The 13,991-nt window shown below is 37.3% G+C and overlaps 1 protein-coding gene and 1 pseudogene across 1 annotated transcript in view; both read left to right on the forward strand.

Moving 5' to 3' along the window:
• LOC140700022 (integrin alpha-7-like) overlaps positions 1 to 13,991 on the forward strand; it is a 64,269-nt gene that overhangs the window by 30,001 nt on the left and 20,277 nt on the right. The window contains exon 2 of the mRNA XM_072972491.1: positions 8,189 to 8,327. The gene's annotated coding sequence lies outside the window, so the exon portion shown is untranslated. The remainder of the gene's footprint in view (positions 1 to 8,188; positions 8,328 to 13,991) is intronic.
• On the forward strand, positions 10,048 to 13,900 carry LOC107035142 (olfactory receptor 6C2-like; annotated as a pseudogene).

Raw genomic sequence — 13,991 nt, forward strand, 5'->3', positions numbered from 1 at the left:
AAATGGTAATAATAAAAGGTGAGAAAGGAAGAGGTATTCTGAAAGGGACGTGAAATCTGAAGAGAACAAAAGGAGAGGGACCATGAACTTTTCCTCTGATGACATGACCCAGCCCAGCAGCCCATTTGAGTGGTGTTGGGTTCTTGCCAGTCCTGTTTGCCTTATATAGAAAGTTCTTACTATGATTTCTCCAAATGTACTCCCCCCAGTGCCAATATGAAATAATCGCTTTGTAGATGGTGTTTAAATAGTTTTTGAAAAGAGTTAATAAAGGAATGCCTGCAACAGCTGTCTCCTCCCAGAAGTTACTAACTTTCTTTCCCCTGTATTCACTTTCCTTACTTCTCACTGGTTCCACTTATTGCCCTGCTTCCTTTGCCTGCCTAACTCTTCTTAGATGAGCTCGTTTTCTTACGCTTCTCTGCCATTTTTGTTTTATTTTTCATACAATCATATCAGCCTCTCATTTTCCTTCCTGTTCAACTCCCTCAATTCCCTCGATGCCAAGAGTACCAGCTCCTCACTTCTTCTTCAACAGACCCTCCTTCTCTGTCTGTTAGAATTCAAAGATTGTGTATTAGAATGAAAAGTCTTCTGTCCTTTGAACCATTCCATATACCTGTCTACAGTTCAGCAAATATTAGATTAGAATAAAAATCTCCATTTACGCAAATGCATTCAGAATCTTTAGATCTAGAACTTTGCTTTCCTTTAAGGACAGGCAGATGCTATTACATTTCAAGGAAATTTTAGGAGCTTCAGAATATTTCAAGCAGGAGTTCTAAACTAGGGATCTGTTAATTCTAGATTGGATTTACCATGTCTATGAGCCCACTAAATCGTGTAAAACATTTTGGGTATGTGGGTATAGAAATTTTACAGGAAAAGTATATAAAAACTATGATCCGGGGTTTTCTAAGGAGTCTTCATGTTTAAGCACTTCAAGAACATTTCAAGTCTCTACTGATTTGTGAGCTCATGTTGTTTAAGAATCACATTATATGAGAGCATCCTTGCTGGCTTATTCAAGATTTTCTTTATGTATTGTTTTTACAAACATTTATAGGGCAGCTGCTTTCAAGCATTTTGACCATAATGTATTCTGCATTTTATATCATTTTCTGGTGAACTTGTATATGTCTAACTTAAATAAAGATTTTACAGAACACTCCTTATTACTGCATGTGGTACAACATAGTATTTTAAATTTTATTTTACTAAAAATTTTTTTTCAAATGCTGATTGCAACCCATTAAATTGATTCCATAAGCCACTAGTGCGATGCAGTCCACAGTTGGAATCAGGGACCAGGAAAAGTTACACAGTGCTCTGGATGCCCTTGCCCTCCTGGTTACCAACCTGAAATCTTCAGGGAAAAATTGAATATTCACATCTGCATTGGTTTCAGGCTTCGCGGCCACAGAGAGGTAAAATCAATGAAGCTGTAAAGAGGAAATATACCTCCTCACTTGACTATCCAAATGGCTATAGTGAGGTTTTAGTCCTAAATATTCTTAGAGGTATAGAAAAATTATAAGGGTATATTATTATAAGATAAAATAAAATGTATTGCATTTTCAATGTTATCTGCCACCACATCCTATCCAGCATTTCACAGAAGTTACAAAAACTTCCAGGGCTTCTCTTGGTAAGAAATAGTCTTTTCCACTTTCTTACCAGTTTAGTGGGGATTTGCCCATTTCTGTTTTTCCACTCATTAAGACTGGGACTGCATCAGAGTTTTTGGATAGCCTGTCTTTTAAAAGTGGAGCCAGTATAAAGGTTAAAAGAAGGACTTTGAGGAGCAGAGTAGCCCTGGATTTTTCTGTTCTAGGAAAAATGATGTTAATGACCTCAGAAGGCAGAATATAAACTCCCTCTCCCACCTCAGCTGTCCTTTACCCAGAGTGACAAAGGTGGTATTTGCTCTATTGAGAGAGTGCACTGGGGGAGTCAACTGAGTGAGGAAGCACAAGTTGCCTTGGGGATTCTTGTTTGGAACAGGCTAATGAAAGTTCTTTGTCAACAACTCTGGGAACAAATTTTAAATATATGGCTAAGCGATGAGATCCACAGAGACTAGCTTGGAGTGGGGTGGGTGGTAGCCAGAGAGCAGGGAAGACTGTGGAGTCATGACATTTGCCTTTCGCCTTGGGTGGGCAGGGCTGGACTTGGCTGTAGACCAACAGCTTAGGTAGAACTGTTTGCAGGTCACAAATGTCCTGAAAAGTCACATTTGATAAACATTGTTAACCTGGTTGTAATTAGCCCATTTATAGACTACTGGCTAAAGACAGTAAGCAGTGATTTTCATTTTTCGAAGTATGTGCATAAATGAAACATAGAACATATAAAAGGGGAATGCTCAGATTGAGATAGGGGTGGGATCCCATTTGACTTGTGAGTCTCTTCTGAGAAAACACTTGCAAATTTCCAGTTTAAGGTAGTGAAGAACTTAAGATATGTATATATTACCTGGGAGGGCTAACCCTTTGCTACCCGAAGACATCTTCATAGCAGTTAATTTATCAGATTCATCACCTGTTTTTCAATAGAATTCAAGCATCAGAAGAACCAATGCTAGTGAACAAAATGCCAGAATTAGGAACAAAGTACCCACCGTACAAATATCTTATAAATGGCTTCCTTATACATGGCTGCATATAATTCTCATAGCAGTGGTGGGGCCCAGAGAACGAACATGGTCTCACCAAATTTAACACAATAATCACCTCCACCTTGAGTGACACAGGAAGCTCCATCTCTCTGGTTCTCACTATCCTCTCCTATAAAATGGGGACCATGGTGCCCGTCAGATAGGCTTATAATTGCTAAGTACCAGCTACACAGTATGCGCCTCACAGACGTTTCCCACTTTCTTTTCTCCAATGAGGGAATTACTATACAACTGTATTTAGCAATTTTCAGTTGTTTCTTTCAAATGTGTTTACAGACAAGAAAGCCAAAGTTACCAGTGGAAACTGCTTGAGTCTGACAGATTGCGAATGGTCTATTTGGGTTAGAGTGAATCTCTTCTTTAGAAAGGGGAGGGAGAGGAAGTAAGTTGAGTGACAGGTCATTGATGAGTCAGTCTAGGCTGCAAATTGGGCAGGCTTGGAATTTGGGAACAAAGATCAACATAAAATAAAACGAGAGCAAGAGGTGGAAATCTGCTTAAGAAGTGATTCATGGAGGAAATTATTTGATAATGAATTATTTGGAAAGGCTACACTTTTTTTTATGGCTACCCTTCTTTTTTCTAAAAAATTGAATACAATTTTAAATCTTAGTCCTTAAATTAAAAGAATTTATTTCCTCCATGATCTTTATTATTTCTTTCCTTTTGCTGGCTTTAGGTTTTGTTTGTTCTTTTTCTAATTTTTTTAGGTGGTAGGCTAGATTGTTTAATTGAGATTGTTCTTGTTTTTTGAGGAAGGCCTGTACCACTATGAACTTCCCTCTTAGGACTGCTTTTACTGTATCCCATAGATTTTGTGTAATTGTGTTTTCATTGTCATTTGCCTCAAGGTATTTTTTAATTTCTTCTTTGATTTCATCATTGACCCATTGGTTTTTTAGTAGCATGTTGTTTAGTCTCCATACAGTTGTTTTTCTCTCATTTTTACCCCCAGTGGCTGATTTCTAGTTTTATGGCATTGTGGTCAGAAAAGATGCTTGAAATAATTTGTCCTCTTAAATTTGTAGAGGCTTCTTAATACAATTTTTTATAGATTACTTTCCATTTACAGTTATTACAAACTATTGGCTGTCTTCCCTGTGGTGTACAGTGCATCCTTGAGCCTGTCTTACACCCAGTAGTTTGTACCTCCTGCTTCCCCACCCATACACTGTCCCTCCCCCGCTTTCCTCGCTGGGAGCCACTAGTTTGTTCTCTGTGTCTGTGAGTCTGCTTCGTTTTTTGGTTATATTCTCTAGTTTGCTGTATGTTTTAGATTCCACATATAAGTGATACCATAGAGTATTTGTCTTTCTCTGTCTGACTTACTTCACTTAGCAAGGTGTCCTCCAAGTCCATTTATGTTGCTGCAAATGGCCAGATTTTGTTCTTTTTGGGGGGCTGAGTAATATGGAAAAGCTACGCTTCTTTCTAAAGTTTAGGAAGTACCTCGACTGCATGATAAGGAAATGACTAAGGTAACTGTGACTGATGGAAGATGGTTATTTTGGAAATGATGACTTTTTTTCAGGAAGCATTCTAATGTCAATAGTTTTTGCTTGCTGATTTTATAATTAGTATATTTATGATGAAGAAAGTAGAACTTAAATTTTGTGCATGAGATGCTATAATAAGAATTAGTAAACCTTTGGTCATTTCTGATCTGATGTTGGAATATTTTAGTTCATAATGTTACTGTTTAAAGTATTTAAATCACTTGAGCTGATCATGATTAGTGCCTTGTATCTAAAGGGCAGATCTTGATAGATAATAGGATAACACTTTCATTGATGAGTAAATATTTGAGTACTTACCCTGTGCAGGTACTGCTGTGGGCACTGAGTATATAACTGTCAACAAAACCACTGAAGTCCTTGCCTAGACATGGCCTAGGGACAATAAATGAATGCACAGGTAAATGTAAAATAGGTGAGATGATCATAAATGTGACAATAAATAAAGCAAGGTGGGTTCCTGGTGGAGCAGTCCTTTTATCATTACGTAAATGTCTCTTGCTTCCCTTTTGTAATTTTCTTTGCTTCTGTCTACTTTATCTAATACTAATGTAGCCTTATCTGCTTTTTTTCTTGATTTTTCATGGCATAGCTTTCTTTATCCTTTTACTTTCAACCTCAGTATGTTGTTGATTGTGAAGCAAATTTCTGATAATATCATACAGTTGGGTTGTTTTAAAAAATAAATTCACTCTGCCAGTTTCTTCCTTGTAATTGATGTATTTAAACCATTTACATTTAAGATAATTATGTGTACAGATTTGTCTTTTTATCATTTGTTTCTTTTTATTTTCTTTGTTTCTCTTTTTTTTTTTTTGCACATGTGTAGGTTGTTTGAACACTTTTTAGGATTCTATTTTGACTAATTCATTAATTTAGTATTTTTTAAAAAGTACTATTTATTTATTTAGTTTTTTCCTTCCAATCCCCAGGAGGTACTGGGGATTGAACCCAGGACCTTGCGCATGCCAAACACATGCTCTAAGCTATATACCCACCCTCATTCAGTAGTTTTGATTGTATCACTTTGTTTGATTTTCTTAGTGGTTGCTCTGGGTATTACAACATACATATATTATCACAGTCTATTGGCATAGATGTTTTAGCATTTCAGGTGAAATGTGGAAATCTTACTACTATTTAGATCACTTTACCCACCCCACTTTTAAATATCATTGTCTTCAGTATCAGATGGTGTTAATTTTTGTTTGTCATCATACATGATTTGTAAAACTCACGAGGATGAGGATAGTCTATTTTACTTACCCATATTTCTTCTTCCATTTTTCTTTCTTCTTTCCTGTTGTACCAGGATTTCTTATCTTGTAATTTTCTTCTTCTTTGAAGAACTCTTTTTACCTATTCTTTATAGTATGTCTGCCATGGATAATTTTTCTTTGCCTCCCTCCTTAAATTATGAGGAGAGAATTGCTTGCTGACATTCTTTTTAGAATTTTGGAGAAAAATAACTTTTTGGCTTATTTCAGCTACAATACTTTTAGGTCTTGTTTTTTCAGCAGTCTGTCCTTCTATAAGACTAATATAAAAGTTCATACTATAAGTGAAGTCCTGTCATAACAAAAAAGAAAATATATGACATTAACTCAGTGGATGGATAAGAGGTGGTAAAGAAAAATATATTGCAGCCTTGGAGCTGGAGATTCTTTTTTTTTTTTTAACATTTTTTATTGATTTATAATCATTTTACAATGTGTCAAATTCCAGTGTTCAGCACAGTTTTTCAGTCATTCATGGACATATACACACTCATTGTCACATTTTTTTCTCTGTGATTTATCGTAACATTTTGTGTATATTTCCCTGTGCTATACAGTATAATCTTGTTTATCTATTCTACAATTTTGAAATCCCAGTCTATCCCTTCCCACCCTCCACCCCCCTGGTAACCACAAGTCTGTATTCTCTGTCCATGAGTCTATTTCTGTCCTGTATTTATGCTTTGTTTTTGTTTGTTTGTTTTTGTTTTTGTTTTTTAGATTCCACATATGAGCAATCTCATATGGTATTTTTCTGAGATTCTTAATTTGCCACAATACAACATTTTATAAAATTGTTCCCTGTAGGGACTAGTCTGCTGAGTCTCTGGCTCCGAGAGGCATTGCTGGCGTGGCTGAAAGAGTCAGTATTTGTTCGATGTTCTCTGCTAGGTTCAGCTAATGGTTTCAAGAAACATTTGAACTTGGGCAGTAAGTGGTTGGTTTGCAACTAGATTAGACAGTAAGAGATTGCAAACATTAGGGACATCATAGGTTTTTGCAAAACCAGCTGGTTCTGGACCTCAAACAGTCAGAGAGAAGGTTGCTAACTTCCCACATGAGCCTTCTGTTTTGGATGGTCCCTAGAAGTAGATGCCATTAATGTAGAGAGGCGTGAGGAGAAGTAAGTGAAGAAATAAAGCAGGTGTAAGAATTTAGTCTGGAAAGGGTTTTTGGTTTGGTTACTGGTGCAAGGCACTGCCTGGAGGCAAACAGATCAAAAGCTTCCTATGCTACTTTTATTGTGAAATACGGAAAAAAACAAGTGTCCAAGGGCAGTGCATAGAACACTGCCAGGACCCCACAGGTGCCTTTTGTGCCTCTCCCAACCACTAAAATCCTTCTCGCTCCCAAAGTTAACCACTCTGCTGACTTTAATAGTAACAATTAAAAAGTTATAATTTTCTTTGTAGTTTAACGAAGTAAGCAAGCATTCCAAAATCTGTCATTCAGTTTTGTTCCTTAAATTTTTTTTATACAGGCAGTGATACCGTATGTATTCTTTTTGTGTCTGGATTCTTCTGCTCAGGACTGTGTTCGTGAGATTTGTCCTTTATTTGTGTATAGCTCAGGATTGCCTGCTCTTGTTGCTACCCACTTTGCCATTGTATGAACATACCAGAATGTGTTCATTCCTTCCCTTGTTGACAGGCATTTGGGCTGTTTCCATGTTTTGGCCACTATAAATAAGGCTGCTGTGAACATAATACACAACTCATTATATATGTGTATCAAATTCTTTGTGTAATTTAAGATGGAGATAATTAATTTCTATCATTTCTTCTTTTGTGGTATGATATTTTTCCCTTAATTTAAAAAATTGTGGTAAAACACACATTTAAAAAAGGAAGAAAATTCTGACATACGGTGCAACGTGGATGAACCTTGAGGACATTATGCTAAGTGTAATAAGCCAGTCACAAAAAGACAAGTGCTATATGTTTTCACTTACATGAGGTATTTAAAGTTGGCAAAATAATAAAAACAAAGCATTAATGGTAGTTGCCAGGGGCTGGGGGATTGGGAAATTGGGGATTATTGTCTAATGGATACAGAGTTTGAGTTTTACAGGATGAAAAGAGTTACAGAGATGGGTGGGCGTCATAGCTGGACAACGTTGGGAGTGTATTTATTACTTCTGAACTACATATTTAAAAAGGCTAAGATGGTAAAATAGTATGTGTATTTTACCACAATAAAACAAATTGGAAAGAAAGCATGCAGAATGATAACATTTATGCAAAGTTTAAAACACCCACATACAAGCAGTATTACATATAGTTTGCATTTGCACAGGAATGCAGTCAAGGCAGAAAGGAGCACAAGAAAATCAGAAGTGCTCAGTTCTAGGTGAGAATGCTTCTGGAGCTTGGGAGACCATGGCCATGATCTTTATAACAGGGACTCGCGTTGTATTGGAAATGTTTAATAAGCTGAGCTTCCGGTACATCATGTGTTTCTTTGTATTATTCTCGGTATGTTTCAGTTATTTTCTAACAGCAATTCAGAATCTCACACAACTCCAGGCTGTACATTTCCCTAGGATCCTACTATGGGCTGGGCTGCATTCTCCTCAAATTCATACGCTGAAACCCTAACCAACCCCCATTACTTCAGAAAGTGACTATATTTGAAGATAGGATCTTTAAAGAGGTAATAGGTTAAAATGAGGTCATTAGCGTGATCCCTAATCCAATTTAATTGTGTCCTTCTAAAAACAGGAGATTAGGCAGATGGTGCACAGAGGGAGGATCGTGTGAAGACACAGGGAGAAGACGGTCATCTACAGGCAGAGGAGAGAGGATTCAGAAGAAACCAACCCTGCCGGCACCTTGATCTTGGACTTCTAGCTTCCAAACTGTGAGAAAACATAGTTCTCTTGTTTAAGCAAAAAATGAAAAAGTGTCTTCTTCATCTTTTGGGTGCATTTCTACATATATCTGTTACTCTCCTTATATACTATAGTGGTCAGATCTTCATTGCACACGCTCATTTCTTTTTCTGCTTGTTCTATTAATTAAGAGAAGGATACTGAAAAGCTTACTGCTCTCTTGCTGCACCTGCACTTTGTAAATATATATGTCATAGGAAGTATGTGGTCTTTGTCCCTGTTCCTGGCACAGCGCTCCTAAAACTCTCGAAATCTTCTGATTGATAGGGGTGTCTTTTGTTACCTTGTGTTTATGCTCATAAGGAAACTTAGGGTGGGGACCCTAGGTAGCCTCAGAATGGGGCTGATCTTTAGAAAGACCAAAGGACTAGAGGATTGAAGCTGGCAGCCCTGTCCACTGACCTCTGGGGCGGGTGGGTGAGAGATGGAGATTAAGTACCACACAAACTCTTGAACAGGGAGGTGAGGGGAGCTTCCAGATTGGGGAGCACATCTAGATGCTGGGAGGGCTGAGCATGGAGACTCCACGCTGCCCCATCCTCCATACTGCACTCTGTGAAACTCTTCCATTTGGCTATTCCAGAGAAGTGTCTTTTATAATAAACTAGTAATAGTGCAGCAGTCACATGTTAATGGTAGGCAGTATTTGGAAGGAGAAACACCAAAATAATAATGTTTATTCTGGATGTTACAGTTTCTATGGTTTTCTTTTTTCAGCTTTTGTATCTATTTTTGAATTTTCTATATTAAATATTGTTATGGGTGTAATTTTAGATAAGAAGGCTATCTTGTTGCATTGCATAAACCATGTGTGAACAAATAATTAGAAACAGGTTTCTGATGGGACACTGGAATCTTCCTGTTTTTGATGCTTGGACTGAGCTTGTTACTACTGCTGCATCTTTTTCTCTCTCAGGAAATTATCTTTATTTCTTGGCTTAGGATTTTTTTTTGTAAAGTGAATTACATTTTTAATTCAATGGAGAGTTTTGAATCAGGTCCTCCTAGGAATTTTTTATTCACACTTATTTTGTGCACACCTGTTGGAAATGATGGAAATAAACAGGGTCATAAATGTAAAAACGTGTTTGAGCAGAAAAAATCAGAACATCCACTTTCGTAGAGCCAGAGTGTCTTCCTAACTCCTCCTTGCCCTTTGGACTTTATCTTCCTTTCAGTTACCCAGAGTGCACAGAGATACATTTTAATTTTGGAGTAGGATGGTATTATATGTTTAGTAACCATGTGTATATATATGGTGACTGTAGGTTCCCGGGTGAGGGGCTGGGAATGCACTTAGACGATCCTACTAGTAACTTTTTGTTTAACTGTGAAGCTCACTGAGGTCATTTGAGGTGTAGCCTCCTGGCGAAACGATGAAGAATGTCAGAGGTGAGTACTGGGGTGTTTTCAAGCCAGGCCTGTTTCAGCAAATAATTTATAGAGAAGGCGTTTGTGATTATGTTTCACTCTAGTAAAACAAATGATTACTAGTTTCAATATTTATTTGTCTTTGATGTTTTATTGAGAAATCCAGTCATTTCTGAGGTTATTTATAGAGCTCATGAACCTTCACCAGTTGGAAACGTGGGCAGGACTCATTTAATGCATCGTTAAGCTGGTGCAACACCATGTGCCGTGGTCTGACTGACACACAGGGAGCCGTTCCTGATTCCTCTCTCTCTGCCGGTCTTTTTAAAATTTTTTATTTTCATTGAAGTATAGTTGATTTACAATGTGTATTAGTTTCTGATGTACAGCATGGTGATACAGCTATATATATACATATTCTTCTTCATTATAGGTTATTACAAGCTATTGACTATAGTTCCCTGTGCTATACAGTCAGACGTTGATGTGTATCTGTTCTGTACATGGTAGTTTGTATTTGCCGATCCCAAACTCCCAATTTATTATCTACCTCACTTTCTCTTTCCTTGTCTGTCTCTGTCTCTTGTTTATCTATTTTGTCTCTATGTGTTTATATTATATACCTCAATTACCATTGGTAAATGCTCCATTTTTAACATCCCCCCATCTTTCAGTACCTGTATCACCTCTTTGCAAACTATTTGTCTTATAAATGCAGGTTAATGTCCCTTTTCTTTTGCAATGTCTGCAACCTGGCAATGCACAGCAGTAAGTCTGTACTTGGTGGGAGTTGATACTTTTCACCTCCCAAAGACAAAAAAGAGCCTCATTTTTTCAGTTTCAGGGAGCATACGCTTGAAAGTTACTTGAGGGTTATATTAAAAAAGAGTGAAAGCCATTTAGAAAATGAACTCATTTGTCTTAGATCCTTTTTTCAAAATTCCACAATGTGAAAGAATTTGAAAACCTAGAACAGTATAGTGCAACAGAAACATAATGTGAGCCTCATTTATAATTTATAGTTTTCTGGTCATATCATTCAAAAGGTAAAAAGAAGCAGATGATCTTGATTTGTAATAATGTATTTTATTTAACTCCATATATATGCAAAATATTAACAGTTCCACTTGTATTCAGTATAAAATTATAAATGGTATATTTTACATATTTGTATTCTAAGTCTTGACATCTGATGTGTATTTCACGGTTATAATACACCTCAGTTTGAACCAGCCACATCTCAAGTGTTAGATATATGGCTGATAGCTATTGCATTGAACAGTGGAGGCCTGGAACATTGAATGAAGAGAGAACATTGAATGAAGACAAATAGCTGAATAGACCAATATAACTATTATTATGGGCTAATGCCCAGATCTTGAATTACCACACACTTAGGCAGTGGTCTCAATATCACATTGAAACATAAACTGAGTAGACAGAAATTATATTAATAAAGAGGTCAGTTACCAGTTTGGAAGATATATTTTATTTTTGAATATGTAGATTAACACGTTTCCTAAAGTAAAAACTATATAAAGAGTATAGTGATTGAAGTGTCACTCCCTACGAGTATTTTTATGGTTTTTTTAAGTATAGGGTCATACCAGAGAATGTTTGTATGCTGAGGAAATAAATCTAGAAAAGTGGAAGAAATTGATGATACTGACAGAGAGAGAGAGAGAGAGAGATGTGCTCCTAGTGGAGCTAAATGCCTTCTTGAGATAATGAGAAAGATTGGCTTCAGAAAAAAAAGTGTAATATTAATCATGTGCTCAGTACTATTGTAAACATTCTGCGTGGTTTATCTCATTTAAACATCATAGTAACCCTGTGATGCAGTATGCATTCCCGTTGACTCCACTTTATAGATTAGGAAGTCCGAGTACAGAGAGATTAAATAATTTGCCGAAGGTCGCTCAGCTAGTAGATGAGAGAGAGATGACTTGATCCCAGACAAACTGTTCCAAGGTCCATACATTAGCCCCTGTGAAACATGCATCACACTTCTGCTGTCATGGAGGAGGGAAAGCAAAGTATATCTTGATATCCTTCAGCTATTTATCCTTTTTTACCTATTTCTTCAAATTGCATTAAAATAGTCATGCATTAAAGCTCTGCTGAGGACAGAGATGGAAAATAAGGAAATAAGAGGAACTTAGAGAAAGTCCGGAGAAAGGGGCCATCGAATGACTATTTTCTGGGAGAAATCTAACTTGACCTTTAAATAATGCTTCGTTCACTGGAGGAAAGATCTGGAGAGACTCTGCACTTCGGGCATAATGCCATCCTCCATATATTTGCATTTTATCAGGCACCATAACTTAAAGCAAAGGAATTTTAGGGTTTAGCTTTTGAGTACAAATGCTTTGGAATAAAGAGACTCAATGACCAGTCAGAGTATAGCTCAAAAGTGGCCAACTTCTGATCCAATAGGAGATGTCTCAACCGAAGTATGGACTTAAAAAAAAGAGAATTGGAAATAGTGCTGTGAATTGGGAGATCCTAGAATATTTAAAACAATTTTAGTAGCAGTAATTTTCAAAAGAAATTTCCCCGAAGCTTAAACTCCCTGTGGCACATTTCAGTGGATTTGAGGGAATCATCTCACTAAAATCGGATTGTTAAGTTCCAGGACATGCATGTGACTGGGTTTGCTTGGTATTGTAGATGCGGTCTGCTTCTGTCATATTTTGACATTGCTCTTCAGATCTAATTTCTGTGCCTTTTATGTGAAGCAGTCTTGAACCAATGGCCATAGTATGAAGTCAGTGATGAGAAACCGTTCGGCAGTAACAACGTTCATCGCCCTGGGTTTGACGAATGACCCACAACTAGAGATTTTGGCCTTTAGCTTTCTGTTGATCACATATATGTTAAGTGCAGTTGGGAACCTGACCATAATTTCCCCCATCTTGGTGGATTCTCATTTAAAAACAGCGATGTATTTTTCCCTTCAAAATTTTTCTTTCTGAGAGATCTCATTTACAACTGCCTGTGTCCCCACGTACCTCTACATCATATCAAGTGGGAACAAAACCATCACCATCAATGCCTGCTTCAGCCAAATATTTTTTATTGTCCTCTTTGGAGCTACAGAATTTTTCCTCTTGGCTGTGATGTCCTTTGACGTCTACGTGGCCATCTGCAAACCCCTGCACCACGTGACCATCATGAACAGCAGAGTCCGCAGGAATCTCATCGTCTGTTGTGTATCTGGCTTATTGATTATTCTCCCGCCCCTTGGCCTGAGTCTCCACCTGGAATTCTGTGACTCTGTTATTGACCATTTTTTCTGTGATGCTTCTCCAATACTGAAGAATTCATGTTCAGATACATGGTTCATAGAGCAGCTGGTTATATTCTGTGCTGTGTTGACCTTCATAATGACCCTTGTGTGTGTAGTTCATCAGGATGGTCCTAAGATTACCCTCTGCTCAGCAAAGGAAAAAAGCCTTTTCCACGTGTTCTTCCCACATGATTGTGGTCTCCATGACCTATGGCAGCTGCATTTCGGTGTATCTCAAACCTCCAGCTAAGGATGAAGTGGCCCTTAATAAGGGAGTTTCCCTGCTCACTGCATCTGTTGCTCCTTTGTTGAACCCCTTCATTTATACCCTGAGAAATAAGCAAGCAAAGCAGTCTTTCCATGACGTCTTGAAAAGACTTGCATTTCTTTCAAAGAAATATTAATTGAAATATATTTCAATTTTCATATTGGGAATTCAAATGAAAACAGTAAGTTACTGGCATCTGGGTGGAAACTGAGGCATGGCTGTTGTGGATGTGGTCTTCTAATGCAGAGGAGCAACCCGGAAGTTGAGAAGAAAGTCTAAGAAAGAACCGTGAGGAACCTAGCATCATGCAGAAAGGTAGTTCTCTACTTTTCTGAAACTTCTTTCTAATCTGTATTTCAATCTTTTTTGTTTTTAGTTTTCTCAAATACACGTTATTTGTTAATCTTGCATATTGAATCTGTTCTTTCCATGTCATGCTTCCCCTCTTTGTAACACAGCCTCTTTCAAAGTACTTTCCCTTTTCAAGAGGATAAAAACATTGTTTCTTAGGAAATATAAGCTGCCTTTATCTTCAAATCCAACTCATTAATACTGTCTCAGAATAAGTATGTGGACTTTCACAAAATTATAATATTCCTTGCCCCTCCTAATAGGGATTTATTAAAACATATGCCTGAAAAACATAACCAAGTGGTCTTTAATCATAGTTGATAGACTTTCTCTTCTGACTACAGGCATACCTCA

Source organism: Vicugna pacos, chromosome 12 (genome assembly GCF_048564905.1).
Source record: "Vicugna pacos chromosome 12, VicPac4, whole genome shotgun sequence".
NCBI lineage: Eukaryota > Metazoa > Chordata > Mammalia > Artiodactyla > Camelidae > Vicugna > Vicugna pacos.